The 8,432-nt window shown below is 41.3% G+C and overlaps 1 pseudogene; it reads left to right on the forward strand.

Moving 5' to 3' along the window:
- Positions 1-7,545: 7,545 nt before the first annotated feature.
- LOC149168813 (xyloglucan endotransglucosylase/hydrolase protein 9 pseudogene) lies at positions 7,546-8,079 on the forward strand (annotated as a pseudogene).
- Positions 8,080-8,432: the final 353 nt, after the last annotated feature.

Below are 8,432 nucleotides of genomic sequence, written 5' to 3' on the forward strand. Positions count from 1 at the left end.
TTCCCCATCCCCTAAAGTTACTAAACCCCTATCCTAAATTCCCTTTCCCAAAACTTTCAAATGTGAAACCCTAAACCCTATCCCACACATAAATCCCTCAAACCCTCTCCCATATTTCCCTAACAAATCTATCCCAAAAATTCCTAATCCCTTACTATTATTTCCCTGTCCTAACAGTCCCTGTTTCATTTGTTTCCCCTTGGTGGCAGAATTTGAACACATCACTAAAAGAGCAGTTCAGCACAGTTTTCCTACACCAGCATCTTTTTCTCCAAGGCAGTTTGAAAAACAGCAATCATGGCATCTGAGCATTCATCAGATTATGAAATGGAAACCAAAACTGATTCTCCCATGGAGGAACATGCACCCCGGAGGCCTCACAGAGGAGGTAGGCATATCAGAGAAGAACTGTTCACTCTCACTGAATTACAGGCCTACCCTCTTGCCATGTTATGTTTCCAGCATCATTCATGCTTTGAGTTTTGTCAAAAGGTGGCTAATGTTCAATTTCATCATGAGTTGGCTCATCTATTTGTGCTGCATATACATGGAGATTAGGATACCTTGGCTGGTGTCACCTTTACACTTATACCAGAATCTGTCTCACTAGCAACCGACATACCAAACATTGGGGAACCATGGACCAAGAGGAAGAAGATTGATTGACAACATTATGAGCCATACATTAAAACCGATTTCTTGAGGCAGCTCAAGGGAGTGTTTCCATTCCGATATCTGAAAGATGAATATGATCCACTAATGAAATTGATCATGAAATATTTCAGCTGTGAGGGACGGTTCTCTCGTCTCTATGCTTATCACATCAGGTTGCTCATGCATTTCACCAGGGTACGGATGATGAACATTCTGTATTTCATTTTCCGAAACATAGAGAGGATGACCACCCTTGTGTAGCACAAAACACCTCAACAACAACTTAACAATGTTTATCATTTTGCTCTTATTAAGATTTTGGTGGTTCATTAGCTTGGATTACAGGGCATCACTTCGGATGATTTCATCTCCCGTGACATCTTCAGAGCTTCACAGGGATTATCAGAGGTCAAGCATGAGAAAGGTGGACCTTTTCATCAGTATGAGTGCCATGAGACTGCTAGTGTGCCAGTATTCATCACATATCAGAGAGGCACTAGACATTTATTTGTAGCAGTGAAGCGAGTGTTATCTCCACCCGGGGTGGAAGGGGCCTTGTTTCCTCAATCAGCATCACAGGTACAGGACAAATGCAAGAGGCTAATGCAGGATGAGGGGCCTTCAGGTGAGCAAGAGACGACTTCATTTTCATTAATGATGATGATACAGATATAGGTCCACAAAGTGCCAAGCTTAGGGAGATCATCCAGGAGCAGCAAACAGAGATCCAAGACTTATCCCTTGACTTGGAGAGGGCTAAGTGGACCATGAAATACTTGGAGCAGAGGAACAAATAGATTTAATATCAGCAAGCAATCATGGAGCTACAAAACATCCGCGAGAATCACTAGGTTGCACAAAGGAGAAGAATTGAGCTCACGTCATTGGAGCAAGAGATTAATGAGGATCGGGAGTCTAATATCGAGAGAGTTAACATGCACTTAGAGAGACTGTTGGACAAGGCCAATGAGGACCATGCATTATTGAGACACATGGTTTTCCACTACATGGCGTGGAACAAGGTTTGCAAGGCACCAATAAGGAATCTAAAGGCAAAATTAAAGAAGGCAATAAGGAAGCAAAAGAGGCAAAAGGAGCTTGATCGTCTTCAGATATTGGCCGAAGCCTCTTTATCCCAGCATGAAAATTGATAGGGAAGGTCCAGCCCAAATTTCAAGAAATTTGGGGCATTTTTGGCATTTTGACAAATTTTGGCACAAAAAACAGGGTTTTTCTCCCTATGCGCCGTGCCACATGGCGCGCGCTTTAGCTAGGGAGCTCCAAATTGAAAAACGTTTACATCATTGGATTTGGTATGAAAAATCATGACTTCTGGCGCATGGCCAAGAAGTTTGGGCAAGTTTTGAGTCCTCGGGAGGTAAAAAAAACTCACAAAATGACCTCTCTGCCCCTATTTTGACACACAGGAAGCAGTCCTGGGAGATTACAGTTTTGGAGGGGCAAATGACATCCAAATTAAACAATTCCACTTAGGTTGGAACGTAGACAGGTATTTCTTTCCAATGAGCTATCTTGGGCTCCATTTTGACTTCAGGAAGTGCCTCAAACTCAGCCTAAAAGTGGCACGATGCATAGAGGATTTGGCGCGACGCATAGAGAATTTTTGCTCAATTTTTCACCTTCCAGCTCAGAAATTCGACCAGTTTGATTAGTTTTGCTTTTTGATGTAATTTTTGATCTATCTTGATGTAATTGGATAAAAATGATGTAATTTTGGCACATTTTTACTTGTTCTAGAAGATTCATTCACCGAAAGGTGAAATGTGAGTGAATGAATCGGTTTCCTAACATATAGAGGCAAGTTGTTTCATTGCCTATTTTTCAGTTCTTTTTTAGAATTGGTTGAAACAGCTCCTAGAATGATGAGCTTGACCCCTAGAGGCAAGGTAATGGGTTGTGCTAGTCTATATCATGTAATTCCTAAGTCATTTTGAGGGTTGGACACTTGGGATTGCTTTGGAATATCATTGTACATTCTATCTCTGCATTTTTGGCTAAGGAAAGACCAGGGTTTTGCAGCACTATTCGGGATCCATGTGGATTTATGTTTTGATGGTGTTCTTCTCTAAGTAATTGTAAGTACATTAGTGTTTTGTGTATCATTTTCCTATCTCTTCTTCTGAATTTGAACAAATGAGTGATTAAGGTAGAATCCATTAACTACTATGCTCTGCCTTTGAATATGTTTAAATTTCCATGTTTTCATCTATTTAAGGAGAATTCTTGAGATTCTTTTGCTCTCCTTAGCTCCTCAACAGTATGATCTATCCATTCACTTACTTTAAAGCATCAAAACAATTTCCTTCCTTGCCCCAATAAGAACTCTGCAGAAACTATGCCTCATCCCCGAGCCCAATTTGCCTTTCCCTGTTTCCAACACAAAACCCCCAAAAACTCAAATCAAACCCTTGTACTTCATGCCTAGCCTAAAATTAGCTTTTATTTCAGTCATCTCAAGCCCCATCGCTTGTCTTTTCCCGAGATCGACCTAGAGAGAGCCCTCTCCTGTCCTCGTAAGGCTAGCTACGAGGTTGAGCATGGTTTGATGTGGACCTAGAACCTTGTCTTTTCATCCTAAGACAAATCTAGGCTCTAACACATAGCAATCAATCCTTTTGGCTTGCGCAGCAAATCCAAATCCATCATCACCAATTGTATGGGTTGATTGTTCATTAGAATATGGTACTTTGATCCTTTTTCATGTACATCTACTGATGAAGGAATCATCCAATCAATGATGATAGAAGAAGAACATTATTATAAGTGTAACTAAGTTTTGAGACTTATTTTTTTGTTGCTCGAGCTCGAGGGTTCAATGTAGATTTATGAACAACTCCCTTAGGTGGTTTTATTGTTAACTCTGGTGCAATGGGTGATGGAATGGAGTTAGATGAAGTTGAAGTCGAAGTATTGGGTTGATCTATAGCCTAGTTATTCGACGAGGATGGTATATTACCATAATCTTTACTTCGTGTAGTCACAAAAACATTAGTCTTAGGCTTAGTGGTGGATAGCATAAGCACTTTTGAAGTGGAAGCATGATATGTAGCAACCAAAGGAGTATTTGGGTTTGGAAAAGGGTCTGTCAACACAATGGATGTACTAGAAGTCTTAAGAAGTTGTGATACTTCAGAGAGGTGAGGACAATCCCATGTAATAATGTTGAGACTTCAGTTGTTCTATGTGTAACTACCCACTTAGGGTAGATATACTTATCCGTAGGTATAAATTCCATATAGCACTATGACATCTCAATTGGTTGTGCTCATAAATCATTTCCCTCAACAAGGATTTGTTGCTGCTCAACCTCAGCAAGGACATGTAGCCCACCCTCCCCAACCTTCTGGTCCTGGTGACTATCAGATCCTCAGGATGAATTCTGATGAGGTCAATACCTACGATATCAACTTGCAAACTTGGTCGTGTCAATATGATAAGGCATTGTCTTCATCTGCAACTGATACGAAAACCAAAGCATCTATTGAGCCTCTTACAACACCAAATTGTCCATTACAGATCCCTCAACCTAAAGTTGAGTCAATTCCTAAGATCCCCAAGGGGCCATTACGCTGTAATGTGACTTCTAACTGAGCTGCCCATACATACATTAGACAACTTGGCACAATCACCTACTTCCATGTTGACATTAGAGGTTATCTAGTCATGCCCATTCCAAAAGAAATATCTACTAACTTCTTTGGGCACAGTAGATCCTTCAAACAATCATTTGATTGTCTTTCCTATTGTTACATCAGAACATCATCCATTACCTCCATATGTTGCTTTCCAGATACCAATATGAGTCTATAATGCCATCATCTCCTGATGTATTATTGATGAAGGTGCATCTACCTACGTGATGTTCACTGCCATTTGGAAGCAACTCAAGTCACCTGAATTGTCCCCATCCACCATCACTTTGCGTGCCTAGGACGGTCACCCCTCCCAACCTCTCGTCATGTATCACAATTTTCTAGTGACTCTTGTAGGAAAGACTATTCATGTAGACATTGAGGTTATTGATGCCCCTATAGATTACAACATTCTATTGGGTCGTAGTTATAGATACGCCATGTCAGCCTCCGTGTCTGCAGTTTTCCGCAAGTTGTGCTTCTGCCATGAAGGGATGATTGCCACTATTGATCAGTTGACATATTATGAGCTGTCATCCTTAGCCTCTCATGAGTATATTATATCACCGATGTTTAATAAGAAGTCTGCCACACCTCCCACCAATGTTTCACCCAGAGTCTACAAAGAATCCAGCTTGTTGGGTGCTTTCCCTGGTCCTCCCCCTCCCATTTATGAGACTATCTCTTTGAGTGTTTTCATGTTACAAGTGTCACTAGCTGCTCAAAAGCAGTTCAATACATCTGGTCAATACTCAGTTCCTCAGAACCCTATTGTTACCATCTCAAGAGCCATTCGGATCCACCCCCCAAGACCTCCTCCATTTGTGGCTGCCTCTCCTTTGTTCCCACCATGAACTATTCCTCCAAGTCTTAACCATCCAGGAGCTATTCCCCCAGGACATTACCCTGCAAGACACATACCTTTTTTGTTTCCTCCTCCTGGAATCTTTGCTGTCCCTATCATGGATACATTAACTCTTCCTAATATGACTTTGGGGATCTTAGTTTGGTACTTTGATCCCCCGAGAAACACTACACTTGGTCAGATCAGACCATATCATGCTTTGACCCCGGTCCAACTGGTCCCTATGACCCTTGTCATTGCTTCAGTTCCACCACAACCTCAACGTGAACCCACTCCTGTTGCGAAATCATCTGGACATGGGGAAATCCAAGAGGAAAGAACCTAAGGAAAAGGCTTTGCAATTTCCTCCATCCCCCAAAGCTCAAAATCTAACACCTCCATGTGCTTTGTGTGAGGTTGTTGGGAATGCCACCAATAATTATCATGAACTTCCTCGTCTCAAACCTTTGGTTCGTGAAGCATTTCCTAAGTCTAATATCCCTAAGGTTCAAGTTACCTTTCCAGATTCAACCAAAAGACTTAAAATGTTGCGCACAAATCACCCTTGTTCCTTGTGCGATAATTATGGTCATTATTCCTATTGTTTCCCTCATCTCGACGAATTTTGTGATTGCCTCCAAGTGCTTCGAAACTTCGAGGCAACTCGTAGTGGATCATCTACTCCTCAACCTATGGATTCTGGTACCACTATTACACCAAAACAGGGGGACTCTAGTCCCACCATCGTGAGCCCTCCCCTCGATGTCAAGATGATGGACTCTGTTAGACTCCGTCTCAACATGAGATTGATTCTTCTTCAAAACAGGGTTTTGAAGAAGAAATCATTTAAATGTGTTGTTTAGATTATGTAATTTATGCTCCAGCTCTTCAAAAAGGCAGTGATTGCAGCTCCTACCTCTGTAAAAGCACAAAGAAAACAAAGCATACATCAGACTCTACGGTTGATGAATTTGGTCAAGTTTTATCTTCATATGGTTTCAATTATCATGGTACAGAGGTTTTCTACAGTGGCACATCCAATCATTCATTTCGAAACTTTGCAGCTCCTTAGAGCAGCAATAATTATCAAAGAGGAACAACTTGGCCACAGAATGGTTTATCAGAACTTCAAAGCCATTGTCAATTACTGTTTCAATGAATCAAATGGAAATGATAGTCAGTTGGCAACTAATCAATATTCCATTGGATATATTAGTCCACAGAGACTAACTGGAGGGCCAATTCCTGGACAGTTGAATCCAAGCACTATGTCCTTCAAAATTGTTACAGAATGCCCTTTGATTATAATAATTCTTTTTGCCTTCCATGGACATTATATGCAAAAGAACGTGCCTGTTCTCCTCCCTCTGATGGTGGACGCAATATCCATTCCTGATCCCCAGCATGTTTCACCTCACTTGAAAAATCATTATGTTGATTTGAAGTCTGCACAAGTCAAGACTATTTCATGTTTGACATATTTACTTGGGAGCTTTGCTGATTCTATCCAACCATATGAAGAGATTATATCAAAGAGCATAGTAAATCTGCTTGTTACTTGCCCGGATTCAGTTTTGATTCGCCAGGAGTTACTTCGTGACACAAGGCGAGTTCTTCAAACAGATTTCGGGCGAGGATTTTTCACACTGACTGATACCTTATTGGAGGAGAGGGTTTTATTGGGTACTGGCCGAGCTTGTGAAACATTAAAGCCATTGGCATATGATATTCTTGCAAAGGTTATTCAGCATGTTCGATTCAAGGTTTCGTTTAAGCAGTTATCCCAAGCTACAAACTTGTTTTCCAGAAATTTGAATGACTCATCGCTGTCATTCAGCATGCAGACAACTTCTGCCCGATTGATGCTTAATTTGGTTAAACCAATCTTTATCAGAGGTGTGGACCCTACGAGCAAGGAAAAAGTCGAGCCTTACTGGGAATTATATTAGAAGCTTTTGTGAGCAAGTTCAGTACATTAAAGCACACTATTCCTCAGCTAATTGGAGATTATGAAGATGGGAAAGAACAATACAGTTTACGATTGAAGATGGAGCTACCTGTGCAGACAGCTTTGAACCTTCAGAACCCTTTAGGGCTTTCCCAGGAGCTAAAAGATTGCAAGAAATTAATAAGGACTCTCATCATAGGAATGAAGACATTAGTTTGCAGTATAAGTCATGCCAACACATCAGAAATGCAGGCATCTCAGTCATCAAGTTCTGGTAGTTCACATGGGCTGGAAGGCATGAGAGAAGACGAGGTACGGCTTACCTCAGGAGTATTAAAAAGTGGAGTGCATTGCCTTTCAATATTCAAAGACAAGGGGGGGGACTATTCTGTTGATGAAGGAAGTGGTGCATTTTATGGTTGATTGACATTGGATATGGAATATATATGTTGCAACTCTCTTCGAATGCAGGGGCAAAGCATGATGAAATGGATTTTGAATTTCTGGAGAATGTGTCTGGGGAGCCTTACATTGTGCAGACGAACATATACGCCCATGAAATTGGGAAGAGAGAGCAACGCATTTGTTTGTGGTTCGACCCCACTGCGGACTTTCACACATATCCCATTAAGTGGAACCCGCATCACATCATATTCTATGTGGACGCCACTCCCATCAGAGTATACAAGAAAAATCAAGTAATGTGGGTGCCGTTCTTGAACAGCCAAGCCATGGGAGTTTTCTCCAGCTTGTGGAATGCGGATGATTGGGCTACTCAAAGAGGGCAAGTGAATACCAATTGGAGCAACGCTCCCTTTGCGGCTTCTTATACAAACTTCCGCGTTGAGGGGGCGTGCCAAGTCAGATCTAATAGACACATCTCCAAGTGGGTGCGCAAAAATTACATGATCTATGACTACTGCGAAGACAAAAACAGATATCCCGTTCCTCCACCAGAATGCAGCAGTTTAGTTCTCTAAAGCAAGCAGTACATTAATTTTGTCAAAATCTAAAGAGTGTATAGTACCAGTGGGTTTGTATTTCCTAGTTTGCCTACAGTTCAGGTTGATTTCAATTTGCCTCAGCGATTTGATCTATTCTATATTGATTCAAATTCAGAGAAAAAAACGGCCCATCATGATTCACAGGGCCATCCTAAGATCTCTTGAAAGATTCTTTGGCATATTGATAGAACGTTATGCTGGTGATGTTTCTTTGTGGCTTTCTCCAGTGCAAACCTGTATTTTAACCTGTAACAGGCACTCAGGTCCAATATCGTCGAAAGGTAGTGGCAAAGATGAAAGAGAACTCGGGACCATGAACATCAATGAAG

This window comes from Pinus tabuliformis, chromosome 4_2 (assembly GCF_031772625.1).
Source record: "Pinus tabuliformis cultivar Carrire ecotype Pingquan chromosome 4_2, CPIR1, whole genome shotgun sequence".
NCBI lineage: Eukaryota > Viridiplantae > Streptophyta > Pinopsida > Pinales > Pinaceae > Pinus > Pinus tabuliformis.